This window comes from Rhineura floridana, chromosome 8 (genome assembly GCF_030035675.1).
Source record: "Rhineura floridana isolate rRhiFlo1 chromosome 8, rRhiFlo1.hap2, whole genome shotgun sequence".
Classification (NCBI taxonomy): Eukaryota; Metazoa; Chordata; class Lepidosauria; order Squamata; family Rhineuridae; genus Rhineura; species Rhineura floridana.
The window spans coordinates 54,449,237-54,465,211 of NC_084487.1; the positions used below are offsets into that span (position 1 = coordinate 54,449,237).

The window sequence follows — 15,975 nt, forward strand, 5'->3', positions numbered from 1 at the left end:
TGTGTTGTGTGGAATTGACCTCCTGATACAAAGATATCTGTAGGAGGCCCTACCTGCAGAGCATAGTGATTGACTGGGTATATAAGAGATAAGACAATCTGTCTGATATCATGGTCCCAAGCTGTATAGGGCTTTGTACACCAAAACCAGAAGCTTGAACTTAGCCTGGTAGCTGATGGGTAGTCAGTGCAATTCTTTCAGCAGTGGGGTGACATGTTGGTGATATCCTGCCACAGTGAGCAATCACACCACCTCATTTTGCACCAGCTGCAGCTTCTGAACCAACCTCAAGAGCAGTCTCACATAGACCACATTACAGTAATCCAGCCTGGAGGTTACCAGTGTGTGGACACCAGTGATCAGGCTATCCCAGTCCAGAAATGCCCGCAACTCTCCTACCAGCCAAAGCTGGTAAAAGGCACTCCTAGCCACTGAGGTCACCTGGGCCTCTAGCAACAAAGATGGATCCAGGAGCACCCCCAGACTATGGACCTGCTCTTTCAGAAGGGACTACAACCCCATCTAAAGCAGGCAACTGACCAATTATCTGAAATTGGGAACCACCAACTGACAGCACCTTTGTCTTGCTAGGATTCAGATTTAGTTTATTGGCCCTCATCCAGTCCACCACAGAGTCCAGGCACCGGTCCGAGGCTTGCACGGCCTCTCCTGATTCAGATGTTACAGAGAATAGGGATGGGAATCATCAATGTACTGCTGACACCTCACCCCAAATCTCCTGATGACCACTCCCAAGGGCTTCATATAGATGTTAAACAGCATCGGGGACAAGATGGTACCCTGCACAACTGCCAGGGAGCTAAAAGACAATCACCCAATGCTATTCTCTGAAAATGACCCTGGAGACAGTGCCTCCAAAACTCTCTCACCAAATCAACCCAGAAGGATACCATAGTCAATGGTATCAAAAGCCACTGACAGATCAAGTAAGAATAACACTCTACCCCTGTCCTTCTCCCAATAAAGGCCATCCATCAGGACGACCAAGGCTGATTCAGTTCCATAACCAGGCCAGAACCCAGATTGGAATGGGTCAAGATAATCTGTTTCATCCAAGAGTACTTTGCATTGCATTGCCCCATACATGCCTAATCTTCCACTTCAAACTATGGAACTTGCACTTTTACAAGTGCTATAAAATGTTTGTTCTTCATGTGTGAGTAGTCAGTGTTAGTGCGGCAGCACCTATCTTTTGAAACTGCCTATTGACATTAGGCAGGTGCCCTCAGCATATTGTTTTAGAAGCCTACTCAGACATATAATTTAGTTGTCTATATTTGTTTGTAGAAGTTTTACTTTTTTATCTGTTTTAATTAATTTAATTTCTGTTACCATTTTGCTGATTTTATCTGTGTTTTATTGACGATTGTAGTCTTCCAACTAAGTGGCCCCAAATCTTTCAAAATAAACAAACAGAACATTAACAGATTATGCAGCCATGAAAGAAAATCATCAACATTATAATTATCATTATCATAAGCAGTAGCTTATGATATTGGCATCATCAAAATATTTCAAAATAATTAATAATCATTAATGTGACCCTTGAGGACTTCCATTTTACTACACAGAAATGGTCTGAAAGGCCTATGTAGCTCCATCTCTGAAACCAAATGGGTCCCGCCTTACTGGGAGGGGGCTAACGAGAAACCTGTGTATATGCTGCTCAACAATGAAAGAAATACAGAAGCCATTTCTTGTAGTTTTTGGTGCTGCTATTATAGAAAGTACTGTACCTTAGTCCTGAACTATATATTGGTTATGCCCTATTATAATAGGAAGGGATTGATGTTTTCAGCCTAAGCAATATGAATAAGCAACATGAAGGCTATAACCGTTTGCCCATGAATTCTATTTCTTTCTTTTCATTCCCTGACAATCTTCGCACCACAACATGGATACCTTCAAAGTGGATTCCACCTTGATCTCTTTGTCTTTTTTGATCACATTGTTTTTGAGAAAAAAATAGTAAAAGCAATGGGCCTAAAAAAAATAATACAGATCTTGAATTAACCAGCAGCAATCTATTAAAGAAGCCCACTTGCCCATTTATCATAACAAATTTCACTCTACTGTTCCAATATGGATGAAAATTTCAAACCTTTGTGGTCAATGAAGCATGAAATAGGTTGTCAAAAATATAGTCTGAAGTATGAATCATACACAAAGAGAAAAAATAACCACACAGTTGAAAATGCTGAAGATAAATTTATTTATGAGACCAAAAATTGACTGGATCAGACCTCCTATAAAATCCCTATCCTCTTTTTAGAAGGTTCTGCAACAATGAAAAAGACCTTCCCCTTTCTTGGCTGTCTCAAAAGACAAAAGTTGCATATATATTGATTCTCAGATTGAACAGATACGTCTGAAAACATATCGTGCAACCAATGGCGGCTATGGTGTAATGTGCAGAAGGGCTCTTACAAGTAGAGAGAGGGAAAAATAAGTGCACAGAATGGAGACCTCATTGACAAAGTCACTGGAAATTCTCCACCCACAGCACAGCCATCAGCATGAGCAAGATAGCTGAAACATCCTCTTGAGTCCTGAGCCTCATTCTATCTGTTTCTCTTCTGGTTTTGTGGTGATGCTAGGCCCCACTGTGGTTCACTAGTAAGCTGAACTTGAATTAGGTTTCTTTGAAATAAGATTTGGACAATTGCTTTTTAAGATTAAGTAGGTCAAGGCTGATCTGTGCAACACACCTACCAATAAGTTTTTTATTCTCTACCTATAAAGTGGAAACAAACTGACCTCCTGGATTTGTTGTAAGCAGGTGAACATTCTAAACCTGTCAAAGCACTCTGCAGTGGTAAACAGTAAGGGTTGCAGTGCTGTCAGGCAACTCAGCAATAGCAGTACTATGATCGCAATAAGGTTCAGTCAATGTGATGATCTCAAGCCCAGGTCAATTCACAAGCCTGTACAGGTGAGGTGTGGCTATTGTTTTAATTTTTCATTCAGAACTTAAATTACATGGGGACAGAGGAGGTTTGGACTCCTTGCCTTTTGTGATAACCATGCCTTAGTTACTCTTTTCAGACGCCTGCAGGGACATGATTTAGCTAAAATTAGGGGTGGTAAGGTGAAGGGCTTACAGATTTCATTACAGCCCCCTCAAAAAAAATTCAGGCACTGCTTTTCACATCAGGTGTAAAATCCACCAAATTTGGCACTATACAGTTGGCAAAATGAATTGGGTTTATGTTCTTATTCATTTCACTGGAATAGGCACAAGAGGTTCTCACTGGATTATAACTACAAGCTTGAAGAGTGTTACAGTACCAAAAAACTCATTAGCAGGATAAAAGCCTGACAGTATATTCTTCACACAAACCAAAGCAAATAACATGTCCATGACAGCTACAACAGCAGCAATTTTCAACTTGCTCTATACATACACCTCACAGTGATCGCTCTTGCATAAATCTGTGTGACTCTTTTATGTTATAATTTTGCAATCCAATACATCAGTTTGTATTCCCCATGTCTGTAAATGAGCCAGATAATACAGCATGTGCAAAGTGATTTGAGCTATCAGTGACATCAGGAGTTTTGCTGCTGTAGTTATTAACAGATATTTTCTCACCCAGCCACATAGACTAAAATCAATCATTCTGATAACTAGGCATGGCATGAGCTGTCCGCACTGTCATTCCGATCTGATTAATCACACGTACGCAGACCTTTACCTTAAGGAGCAATTGTTCACATTTAATCATAAAGAAACATTCAAGCATACCACTGTACATTACTGAATTTAACTGCAATTTATGTCTTCTGTTTTAGCAAATACATTTATGATAATGTGACTCCAGCACAGAGATATATTGTTTCACTCATTTTAAAAACATTAAAACCTAACTTAAGTAAACTAACACAAGGTATTTGGCATCATTTATCATATTAGATTTGCAGCTTTTGAAGTTTCCATTAGCCACATGTTTTTGCTAACAATTTATCCTAATCATCATCATACAGATGAGTTGTTCAGTATGATGTCTTCTTCAGCGGGATATCAAACACACCAGATAGTAGATGGTGGCTTGATCAAAGAAGATTTTAAACTGTATTTTACCACAGCTTCTCCTAGGACTATTCAACTAATTGGCCCTGTTATTTTGAGGAGAAAAGCATGAATGATTGGTTTCTCTATTTGTTTCTAAGTCCTAGCATTCAAAACCGTGGATGGGTGGAGCTTCCATGTAAATAGTGAGTGAAATTTCCTGTTTGATTGAAATTGAATTGAAATTGAAACTTTATTTTTACCCCGCCCTTTCTCCAAACTGGAACTCAGGGCGGCTTACAAATAAAACTATGTGTAGTTAAAAACATAGAAAAACATACAATTAAAATGCAATTAAACTATGCACAACCTAAAAACCATAAAAGGCACTTAAAAATCTAAAAACAATTTAAAATAATACAGATAATAATATAAAACATTAAAACAAGCCTTGTAAAGCCCAATCCTAAACACCTTCTATCCCAAAAGCCTGTCGGAATAAAAAAGTCTTTACATGCCGATGGAAGGATGGCAAGGAGGGGGCCATTCGTGCCTCCCTAGGAAGGGAGTTCCAGAACTTAGGAGCAGCCACCGAGAAGGCCCTATCTTGCGTCCCGACCAATTGCACTTGGGAGGGTGTTGGGACTGAGAGAAGGGCCTCTCCTGAAGATCTCAGGGCCCAGGGAGGCTCGTATAGGGAGATACGGTCTGACAGATAGCTTGGACCTGGGCCGTATAGGGCTTTAAAGGTCAAAACCAGCACTATGAATTGTGACCGGAAACAAACTGGCAGCCAGTGGAGCTGTTGTAACAAGGGAGTTGTATGTTCCCTGTAACCAGCCCCTGTTAATACTCTGGCTGCAGCTCTTTGTACCAGTTTAAGTTTCTGAACAGTCTTCAAAGGCAGCCCCACGTAGAGCACGTTACAGTAGTCTAAACGGGATGTAACTAAGGCATGCATCACCATAGTCAAATCAGGCATTTCCAGGAACGGGAGCAGCTGGCGTACTAGTCTTAAATGGGCAAAGGCACTCCTGGCCACGGCCAAGACCTGGGCCTCCAAGTTCAGAGCAGAGTCCAGGAGCACACCCAAACTGCGAACCTGTGTCTTCAGGGGGAGTGTAACCCCATCGAGCACAGGCTGAATCCCTATTCCCTGACCTGCCCTTCGACTGACCAGGAGCACCTCCGTCTTGTCTGGATTTAGTTTCAATTTGTTCGCCCTCATCCAGTCCATCACTGATGCCAGGCACTGGTTCAGAACCAGGACAGCTTCCTTGGCTTTAGGTGGAAAGGAGAAATAGAGTTGGGTGTCATCCGCATACTGATGGCACCGAACCCCAAACCCCCGGACAACCTCTCCCAGCGGTTTCATATAGATGTTAAATAACATGGGGGACAAAACTGAACCCTGAGGGACCCCATAGGTCAATGGCCAAGGGGTCGAACAGGAGTCCCCCAGCACCACCTTCTGAGTTCGTCCCTCCAGAAAGGAGCAATCGTAACACGGTGCCCCCAAGTCCCATCCCAGCAAGGCGGTCCAGAAGGATACCATGGTCGATGGTATCGAAAGCCGCTGAGAGGTCCAGTAGAACTAACAGGGACACACTCCTCCTGTCCAGCTCTCTGCGAAGGTCATCCACCTGATTTGCCTTTAGAGTTATGCCTACCTATCTTTTTTGCAACTAAGGTTTTATTTTAATAAAAACCTTTTGTGTCCCTCCCTTCCCCTTAGTTGCTACACTGAAGCGGATTAGCTTGTTATCAGGACTATAGTTCACAAGTTTCCAAGATCCAGCATCCAAATTTTGCTATGGATGAAGGCGATAGGGTACTGCCAGTGTTGCGGGGCTGAACCCTTCAGTGCAGACATTATGTGTGTCTGTTGAGGTCCTCGGATGGGATACTAGATAATTGGAAAGCCTGAATTTATTAGTATTTTGTAAAGTTTCAGCTTTAGTTGATAGTCTAATTTATAAAATTTATTGGTGATTGTTTTGCATTAAATAATATTAAAATTACTTTTATGGTTGGAACATGTAATTGAACTGGTCCTAATCTATTTGTTGATGTTTAGAAAGCCTTATGGTTTATCAAATAGGTTTGATTGATTTAGTTGACTGATTCATTGAAATTTATCTATTTATTTTGATGAATGCTTGATTATGACTTGACCTGATTGGTGATGTAACTGAATAGTAACTTACTAAAAATGTACAAGGATGAAAAGGTGAATACTAGAATCCCAATTTGTTTTGTTTATAACTATGTTGTAAACATTGTGAATTCAGCTAGATTCTACAGATCTAATTAAAAAATTAGAGAAAATTAAAAGGGTGATATACCTACACTTAGATTAAAGGGATTAATTAGCATTATTATATGTATCTGACAGATCAGACTATCATACTGATAAGGAGATTAAGGTATCAGATTAAAAAAGCTGAATGAACTAGCAAACGGATGCTTTGAAAAATAAAATTATTAAATATAGGTTACAATAAACCAGAATTATGTAATAGTTACTGATGCTTCTTAGTGTTCCCAGGGTATGGACTGAAGTAGGAATAAGTGAATCTGTCAGTTTGGGTTTTGTGTTTTTCCAGTCTTCGCATTCCCAAATCAATTCGCAATTTTAAAAAAATCCCCATGAAAATTCATCAGCAGTTTAGTATGAATTTCTCCTAATATACACATTTTTAAAATCCATTTTCCATAATGCATTTTTCTACATTATTTCTACATATATATCTATTTTTATGCATACAAATAGTATATGCATTTTTGTACATATTACTTGGCTGGACCACTGCATTGCCAAATTCACAATATTGCATATTTTGAAGGATGGCTATATTTCGGTTTGTGTATTGTTTCAGAAAGTGTAAATTAAGTAGGTTTGCCTTTCAGTGCAAACTGAATTGAATTTCTCTTCATTCCTATTCTGGAGGCACATGAGTTCACCACCTTGCTGAAGCTATGCAGGTCTGGCTCTGGTCAGTGTCTGGATAGGTGACCCCTTGGGAACCACATATATACCACCTTAACTTCCATGATGAGTGAAAGGTGGGATATAAATGTAAGAAGGTAAATAAACATTAATTTAATTATGCAAGATGAAGAACTGAGGCATAATCCTATTCTTATCAATGGTGCATGAAGAAAACGTCTGAATGGTCAGGGTGTGCAAGCTCAGTAGGAGCCAGGCAGATGGGGGCACAATCGGAATTGTAGGAGAAACACATGCATGTAACTGTAATATGCCACTGATATACAGGTGTTATGAGCCAGCCTCTAGCTAACAGAGACTCCCCTCTAATGGTATCATATCAGGATCATCTTCCCAGGAACTCTTACAGTTCCAGAATTCACTGGAACCCAAGGAAAAACTCCCCAAAGGATTCTCTAAGAAGGAGGAGAACATTGGTAAGTTACCAGTTTAGCTTTTTATAGGTTCCCTTTTTACAGGTTATGTTATTCAAGTCTTTGTACACAATGTTTATCATATATGAGCATTCTGAATGATCTTAGCTGATAAAAGTTTGTTTTGTGATATGCCTAGTACAAGGATGGGGGGAACCTATGACCCTCCAGATGTTTGTTTAATTTTATTTATTTAAAACTTTTATATACTGCTTAATCATTTGCATTTCTAAGCAGCATACATAAAAATAAGCCATACATAAAACAAACAATAAAATCATCATAAAACCAAACATGTTTTTACGTTTTTTATGGTTTGGACTCCAGCCCCCATTACTCCCAGCTACCATGGCCAATGGCTAGGGATGCTGGGAGCTGTAGTTCAGCAACAGCTGTAGAGCCACGAGTTACCCACCCCATCCTAGCAGTTGTATTGTGTCTTGTTTATTTGTTAAATAAAATCAAATTAATGTTTTTTAAAAATACTACAATATTGATTTACATGAACTGACATATGTTGCGAGTGAAGGGGCGAAATAAGACAAGGACACATCAGCTTGGGTTGAACAAGGGCCACTTTATTAAACTATACAAAAACACCTTTTAAAGTGACCTGCAGAGGGAAACCTAGGTGCGGAACTATCTATAAGCAAGCATCGTGCAATACAGCTCACGGGCGACCAGCCCCTGCTTGGGACAAGGGCAAGCCCCATCTGCTTACCCCTCTGCCAGCCACACCCAGTAGGTGAGTAGGGGGGCCTTCTCAGGTCACCACCCCCGGGGCCGCACAACCCTTGGGTGGATGAGTTAAGAGTTGGCTTACTAGGCCTTACTACCAATGTGTTTTTTCATCAGGTCTGAAATGTATCAAGATGTATGGGAAAGCAGCCTTATCTGCTGTGCTGGCCTGGGAGCGCTCATTCAAGGCCAGACAGTAGTTGTCATGGTAACGGGAGATAACAGCTGGGAAAGTTGTGACTGCTGTTAGTTCTTCCTTCTTCTCTGTGTGTCTTAGAAGCAAGCAGGTCTATCCTTGAAGGGGGGGGAGAATTCTACTTGTATCTATCCTCTTAAGCCTATGGCCGTAATGTCTTAGTAAAGACTCTTAAACCTTTCTCAAGCCTCTGTGAAGTTTCTTGCTCAACTTAACTCCAACGTAACGTATGCTGTTCACGCAACAACGCTCACACATGAACATTAAGTTTACCCCAAAAGCAGCCCATATCCTGCCCTCAAGCCGCAAAGCTCTGACAGACAGGCCTCTGGAACCGCCAATCACCTCCAAAGGTGCCTAAGGGGGCCACCGAGCTGTCCTTACCTATTTCCCTTTCCGCACCTTCCCACACCAGTGCCCCAATTATAAACTGCCCTCCTAGGGTAATTAAACTTCGACCATAACAAAATAGCCAAATTAGCCAAATTCACCTATTAATCACAACTCCACCTAACCCGATTCCATCCCACTCTCACAGTGTGGAGTAGGCAAAAAACCTGCCTGCCAAACAAGGGTGGGCAGGGTAAAAATTCCTACACGGTCCCGAAGCGACCATTGAACACACTATAAGAGAGGGAGGGCAGGGTGGGCGTCGCTCGCTGAAAGAGGAGGTAGGAGGGGCGGCCTGGCCTTAAATAGGCCCATGGCCCCTCCCCTCCCTGCCGCACATCACGCACACATAACGCTGTGACACACGACGTTGCCCTTAACGAAGATGGCCGCGGCAGCATCGCTCCCTCCTCGCAACTATGCCCTGCTTATCCATGCTGCGCAGGTAAGTGGGGCTTCATAACTGCTAGGTCCCTTAATTTTGATAGCCTGACAAAGCTGTCAGAGGTGAGATCTGCAACAACATTGGGAACAAAGTAATACATTCTATTGCATTATTCAAAGAAAAAACAGTTGGGGAACAAAATCTGCATCTTGAAGACACTGAACTGGGAAACAGTTAAATTTGTCAATTTAACATGAAATGACTAAATCATGGAGACATTTTACTATGATTTGTCATGCTGTTTGGAACACCTCGCAATTAACTATTTCCAAAAAACTAAGACACCTAGATACCTGTGAACCAAAATGCATTAATAATCCCACTATGATCAATAGTAAATTCTTCAGCTGGCATATTTTCTGCTTAACAAAAACAAGGTCTTGGCAGTTATTAAATTGATTAAAGGCAGCCGCCGGCAAGATCACATCACTCCAGTGCTGAAGGAGTTGCACTGGCTACCAGTTGTTCACCGGGCCCAATTCAAGGTGTTGGTTTTGACCTTTAAAACCCTATACGGTTTTAGCCCAATCTATCTGAAGGAGCGCCTCCAGCATCGTCAGGGATGCCGCTCAACAAGATCAGCCTCAGAAGACTTTCTCTCGATCCCACCGGTTAAAACAGCTAGACTGGTGAGGACTAGAGAGAGGGCTTTTTCAATAGTGGCCCCCACCCTGTGGAACTCTCTCCCAAATGATCTCCGCCATGCCCCTTCTATGATAAGCTTCCGCCGGGCCTTGAAGACCTGGTTCTTCAGGCAGGCTTTTGGGGTGGGTTAGGTTTTTATTGTTATGGTTTTAAATGTTAACATTTTAATGTATTGTTTTTATCTTGTACGTCGCCCAGAGTGGCTGGACATCCAGCCAGATGGGCGACTAATAAATTTATTATTATTATTATTATTATTATTATTATTATTATTATTATCACTCCTACATATAGTTTAAGAGACATAAATAGTTGTCTAATACCTGAGTTGGATGTAATTTGTTTTCACAGGTCTTTGTACTATGTCTTCATCAACTAGAATGGAAGTAAAATCACATTCTTGAATATCATCAGATATTAAGTGCCGTGGCAGCATCGCTCCCTCCTCGCAACTATGTCCCGCTTATCCATGCTGCGCAGGTAAGCGGGGCTTCATATTTGTGGACAAAGAAACTGGAGCATTTCACCAAACTTCTCTTCTTGTTGTTATGTGCCTTCAAGTCGATTACAACTTATGAAATGAAGAAATGCTTTTGGATTACTTACTTGGAGATCATCAGCAATTAATTACGGAGAAAGTTGCAAAATTTTGTACAGTCGCTATTCTCTGTAGGAGAAATCTGGTAAAAGATATTGGAAAATGAATTTTATTGATCTATTTTATATGGTTTTAAATAAGCAGGTTAAAGTTTAATTAATGTTTTAATTAGTTTAATCAATTTTAAATGTATCCTGCATTATAATAACTGGCTATTACGGCATTAACCATTAAGGAACAATGAATATTCTGTTCGGATTTGGAAATTGATTTTAATTAACTCTAATTGAACAAGATATTATTCTAATAATTGTAGTTTTGATGTTCCATTCTATTTTTGTATTCTGGTCTTTGACTGTAATAAAATCTGAATCTGAATCTACAATTTATGGTGACCCTATGAATCAGTGACCTCCAAGAGCATCTGTTGTAAACCGCCCTGTTCAGATCTTGTAAGTTCACATATGTGGCTTCCTTTATGAAATCAATCCATCTCTTGCTTGGCCTTCCTCTTTTTCTACTCCCTTCTGTTTTTCCTAGCATTATTGTCTTTCTAGTCATGTCTTCTCATAATGTGTCCAAAGTATGATAACCTCAGTTTCATCATTTTAACTCCTAGTGACAGTTCTGGTTTAATTTATTATAACACCCAATTATTTGTCTTTTTCGCAGTCCATGGTATATGCAAAGCTCTCCTCCAGCACCACATTTCAAATGAGTTTATTTTTCTCTTATCCACTTTTTTCACTGTCCAACTTTCACATCCATACATAGAGATTGGAAATACCATGGTCTGAATGATCCTGACTTTGGTGTTCAGTGATACATCACTGCATTTGAGGACCTTTTCTAGTTCTCTCATAGCTGCCCTCCCCAGTCCTAGCCTTCTTCTGATTTCTTGACTATTGTCTCCATTTTGGTTAATGACTGTGCCAAGATATTGATAATCCTTGACAAGCTGAATGTCTTCATTGTCAACTTTAAAGTTATCCATATCTTCTGTTGTCATTACGTTGGTCTTCTTGATGTTCAGCTGTAGTCCTGCTTTTGTGCTTTCCTCTTTAACTTTCATCAGCATTCGTTTCAAATCATTACTGGTTTCTGCTAGTAATATGGTATCATCTGCATATCTTAATTTTTTTATCTGTCTCCCTCCAATTTTCACACCTCCTTCATCTTGGTCCAATCCCGCTTTCCATATGATATGTTCTGCGTACAGATTAAACAAATAGGGTGATAAAATACACCCCTGTCTCACACCCTTTCCCATTGGGAACCAATCGGTTTCTCCATATTCTGTCCTTACAGTAGCCTCTTGTCCAGAGTATAGGTTGCATATCAGGACAATCAGATGCTGTGGCACCCCCATTTCTTTTAAAGCATTCCATAGTTTTTCATGATCTACACAGTCAAAGGCTTTGCTGTAATCTATAAAGCACAGGGTGATTTCCTTCTGAAATTCCTTGGTCTGTTCCATTATCCAACATATGTTTGCAATATGATCTCTGGTGCCTCTTCCCTTTCTAAATCTAGCTTGGACATCTGGCATTTCTCGCTCCATATATGGTAAGAACCTTTGTTGTAGAATCTTGAGCGTTACTTTACTTGCATGGGATATTAAGGCAATAGTTCGATAATTACTGCATTCCCTGGGATCCCCTTTCTTTGGAATTGGGATGTATATGGAACGCTTCCAGTCTGTGGACCATTGTTTAGTTTTCCATATTTCTTGACGAATTTTGGTCAACATTTGAACAGATTCAGTCTCAGTAGCTTGTAGCAACTCTATTGGTATGCCATCTGTTCCTGGTGATTTGTTTCTTCCAAGTATTTTAAAAGCAGCTTTTACCTCATATTCTAAAATTTCTGGTTCTTCATCATATGGTTCCTCCGCGAATGAATCTGTCATCCTGGCATCTCTTTTATAGAGGTCTTCAGTGTATTGCTTCCATCTTCATTTTTTTTCATCTTGGTCAGTCAGTGTGTTCCCTGTTGATTATTCAACATCCCTACTCTTGGTTTAAATTTCCCTTTCATTTCTCTAATCTTCTGGAATAGAGCTCTTGTTCTTCCCTTTTTGTTGTCCTCTGCTATTTCTATACAATAACTATAGTAATAGTTCTCTTTGTCCTTACGTACTAGTTGTTGTATTGTTGCATTTAGGATTCTGACCGTGTTTCTATCGCCTTTTGCTTTTGCTTTCCTTCTCTCTTTAACCATTGTAAGAGTTTCTTCAGTCATGCATTGAGGTCTTTCTCTTTTTTTAACTAGAGGTATTGTCTTTTTGCATTCTTCCCTGGTAATGTCTCTTGCTTCACTCCATAGTTCTTCTGGTTCTCTGTCAACTAAGTTTAAAGCCTCAAATCTGTTCCTTATTTGATCTTTATATTCTTCTGAGATGTTATTTAAATTGTATTTTGGCATTATGATTGCTTTATTGTTTTTCTTTAGCTCTACTCTGATTTTTTATACGACCAGTTCATGATCTGTACCACAGTCTGCTCCTGGTCTTGTTTTTGTCGAAAGTATGGAACTTCTCCACCTTCTGTTACCGATTATATAATCAATTTGATTCCTATATTGACCATCTGGTGATTTCCACATGTACAGTCGTCTTTTCGGTTGCTCAAAAAATGTGTTTGCAAGAAACAAATTATTGGCTTCACAGAATTCAATACGTCTTTCTCCTGCTTCATTTCTGTCTCCTAAGCTCCATTTCCCCACAATTCCTAGTTCTTCTCTGTTCCCTACTTTTGCATTCCAGTCCCCCATGATTATTAGCACATCTTGTTTTGGTGTGTGATCAATTTCCTCCTGTAGTTCTGTGTAAAATCTCTCCAATTCTTCTTCTTCTGTGTTTGCCGTTGGAGCATAGACTTGGATGATGGTTGTATTAATAGGTTTCTTGTTTAATCTCATTGATATCACTCTCTCAGACCTTGTGTTGTAGCTCCTAATTGCTTTCGCTGCATCGCTTCTCACTATTAAAGCAACCCCGTTTCTTCTTGATTTCTCATTTTCTGCATAAAATATTTTGTAGTTGCCTGATTGGAAATGTCCCATTCCCATCCATTTTAATTCACTCACGCCAAGTATTGTAATGTTGATACGTTTCATTTCTTGCTTGACAATTTCTAACTTTCCCTGGTTAATGCTTCTCACATTCCATGTTCCTATTGTGTGCATCGTACAACTCCGGACTCTCCTTTCGGATCTGTACACATCAGCCTCTGGGCTTCCTTTCGGCTTTGACCCAGCGGCATCATTACTCAGAGTGCTACTTATACTTGTCCTTTGTTCTTCCCCAGTAGCTCGGTGAGTGCCTTCTGACCTGGGGGTCTCATCTTCCAGCACTATCTCATGTTGCATTTTGGATACTCTGTTCATAGGGTTTTCATGGTAAGAGGTATTCAGAGGTGGTTTACCATTGCCTTCCTCTGAGTTTGGATGCATCTTAGTCTGGTGTCTCAGCTTTGACCATTCTGCCTTGGGTGCCTGCTAGGTGTCTAGCCTCTTGGTCTAGACTCCTGACAGCCTTGCTCTCAGCTTCTTCAACACTCTCAACCCCCTTTACCACCTTAAGGTGTGCATCCTAAAGGGGGAACTACTCTAGGGGGAGAATAAATTCTCCAACAGTTCCTCAGGGCTGGGACTCATCATTAGCAGTAGTAACAGCAGCAGCAGCACCCCTGAGCTGAATAAATTCAGCTCAGGGAAAACAACAGAGGAAGGGGAAAACAGAAAGAATATGGGGCTGCCTCAGGGCCAAACTGCAAGTGCCGTTTACTTAGTAGCTTGTGACTGAGTGTAAGCTCTGCTGCTTTTTTCAGAAATTACCTGTTCAGGGCCCCCAATCTGGATCAGAAAGGTAGTATGGGGGGGAGTAGTCTTTTACTTTTCCTCCCCACCCCCTACTATGGTCCTAATTCAGATAAGGGATCCTGTACTCACAATTTGTATTAGTGTGGGGGAGCGCCTACTGGCTCCAGTTGTAGCTTCGGGTTGGGGATGGGGAGAGATGCAAATCACACTTGCAACGCCCTGATCTGGATTGTGACCCTAGAGGGTGCAAAGAGTTAAAGCTACTAAACTCCCTCACACTGAGGTTCTGATCCAGAGCAGGGGCCCATCACTAGCAATGGCTGGGGAGGGACTTGCACTCATGGGCAAAGCACAATTAAACATCCTCTGCAGTTTGGCCTTTGGTTCAATGTGTTTAGGCTTAGTTAGTTACAGTATGGCATGGGCTTGTTCCAAAGTAGGGATGGAAAGATCTGTCAGTTTTGTTTCTCTCAGTTTCTCATTTTTCTTATCTTAAATTCAGTTCTCTACATTTCTGCAATATTTTGCCATTTTCTTAAAAAAAAACTCATGAAAATTCTTCAGCATTTCAGTGTGAATTTCTTCTAATAAACAGTTTTGTAGGCAGTTTTGACTAATGGGCACATTTTTGGAAGCCATTTCTCATCATATAATGCATTTTGTATGTTATTTTGACTCATATATTCATTTGTGTGCACATTTTCCTGGAATATATCCATTTTTAAAAACATTGGTTGGTGAACTGCATCACAAAATGTGAGTAAGTGCCGATTTAGAAGGAGGGCAGTGTTTCAGTTCTCATATTGTTTTGGAAAGTGCAAATTGATAGAGTCAACTTGAAATGCAAACTGAATCAAAATTCTCCCCCATACCTATTCCAAAGGCTTCATGGAAAAGATGTGTTTGAGGGAGGGATTATCACACAGATATTTGTGGATTGCGACTATCATTTTGGGATCTCAACTTTTTGTAAGCCTATTTGCAATAAAACATGAAGACCTGTTTACTTGTCTCCTAACTCATCTCTGAGAAACAATGGACAGAAATGAAGTCTAACATGTATTGAAAATAAGAGTGTATGTGGCACATAATGAAATCTCCACCCTGCTTTTGGTCAGCAAAGGAGCAGTTCTTTGCCCTAACAAAGTTACAGCCCCTATTACAAGGATGTACTTTTTCATCCCAAGGGCCACATTTCCTTCCAAGGGCCACATGTCAGTGGTGGGCAGGGGAGCAACAAATGTAAATTTTACCTTTGTATATAGTTGGCTGCCTACGGCCATACTACCTTGAACACGCCCAATCTCATCTGATCTCGGAAGCTAAGCAGGGTCAGGCCGGGTTAGTACTTCGATGGGAAATCACCTGGGAATACTGGGTGCCATAGGCTTAGAGGAAAGCAATCATAAACCACCTCTGAATACCTCTTACCAAGAAAACCCTATGAATATATCCAAAAAAGATTCATAGGGTTGCCATAAGTCATAATCAGCTTGAAGGCATATAACAACAACAAATATAGTAGGCTAGTTTCTACACACATTTCAATAATCCTTTCTATCCTTCATCCAGGCAAGCAAGAGAGAGGCCTGGAGGGTCACATTTAGCCCCTGGGTCTGAAGCTCCCCATCCCTGACCTAGTATAATCACTATTGTTATGCTGCTGTGAAGATGAGTATTTATATTTT

General features: G+C 40.6%; 1 pseudogene; it reads left to right on the forward strand.

The window, feature by feature from the left end:
* Positions 1-15,558: 15,558 nt before the first annotated feature.
* On the forward strand, positions 15,559-15,677 carry LOC133363544 (5S ribosomal RNA; annotated as a pseudogene).
* Positions 15,678-15,975: the final 298 nt, after the last annotated feature.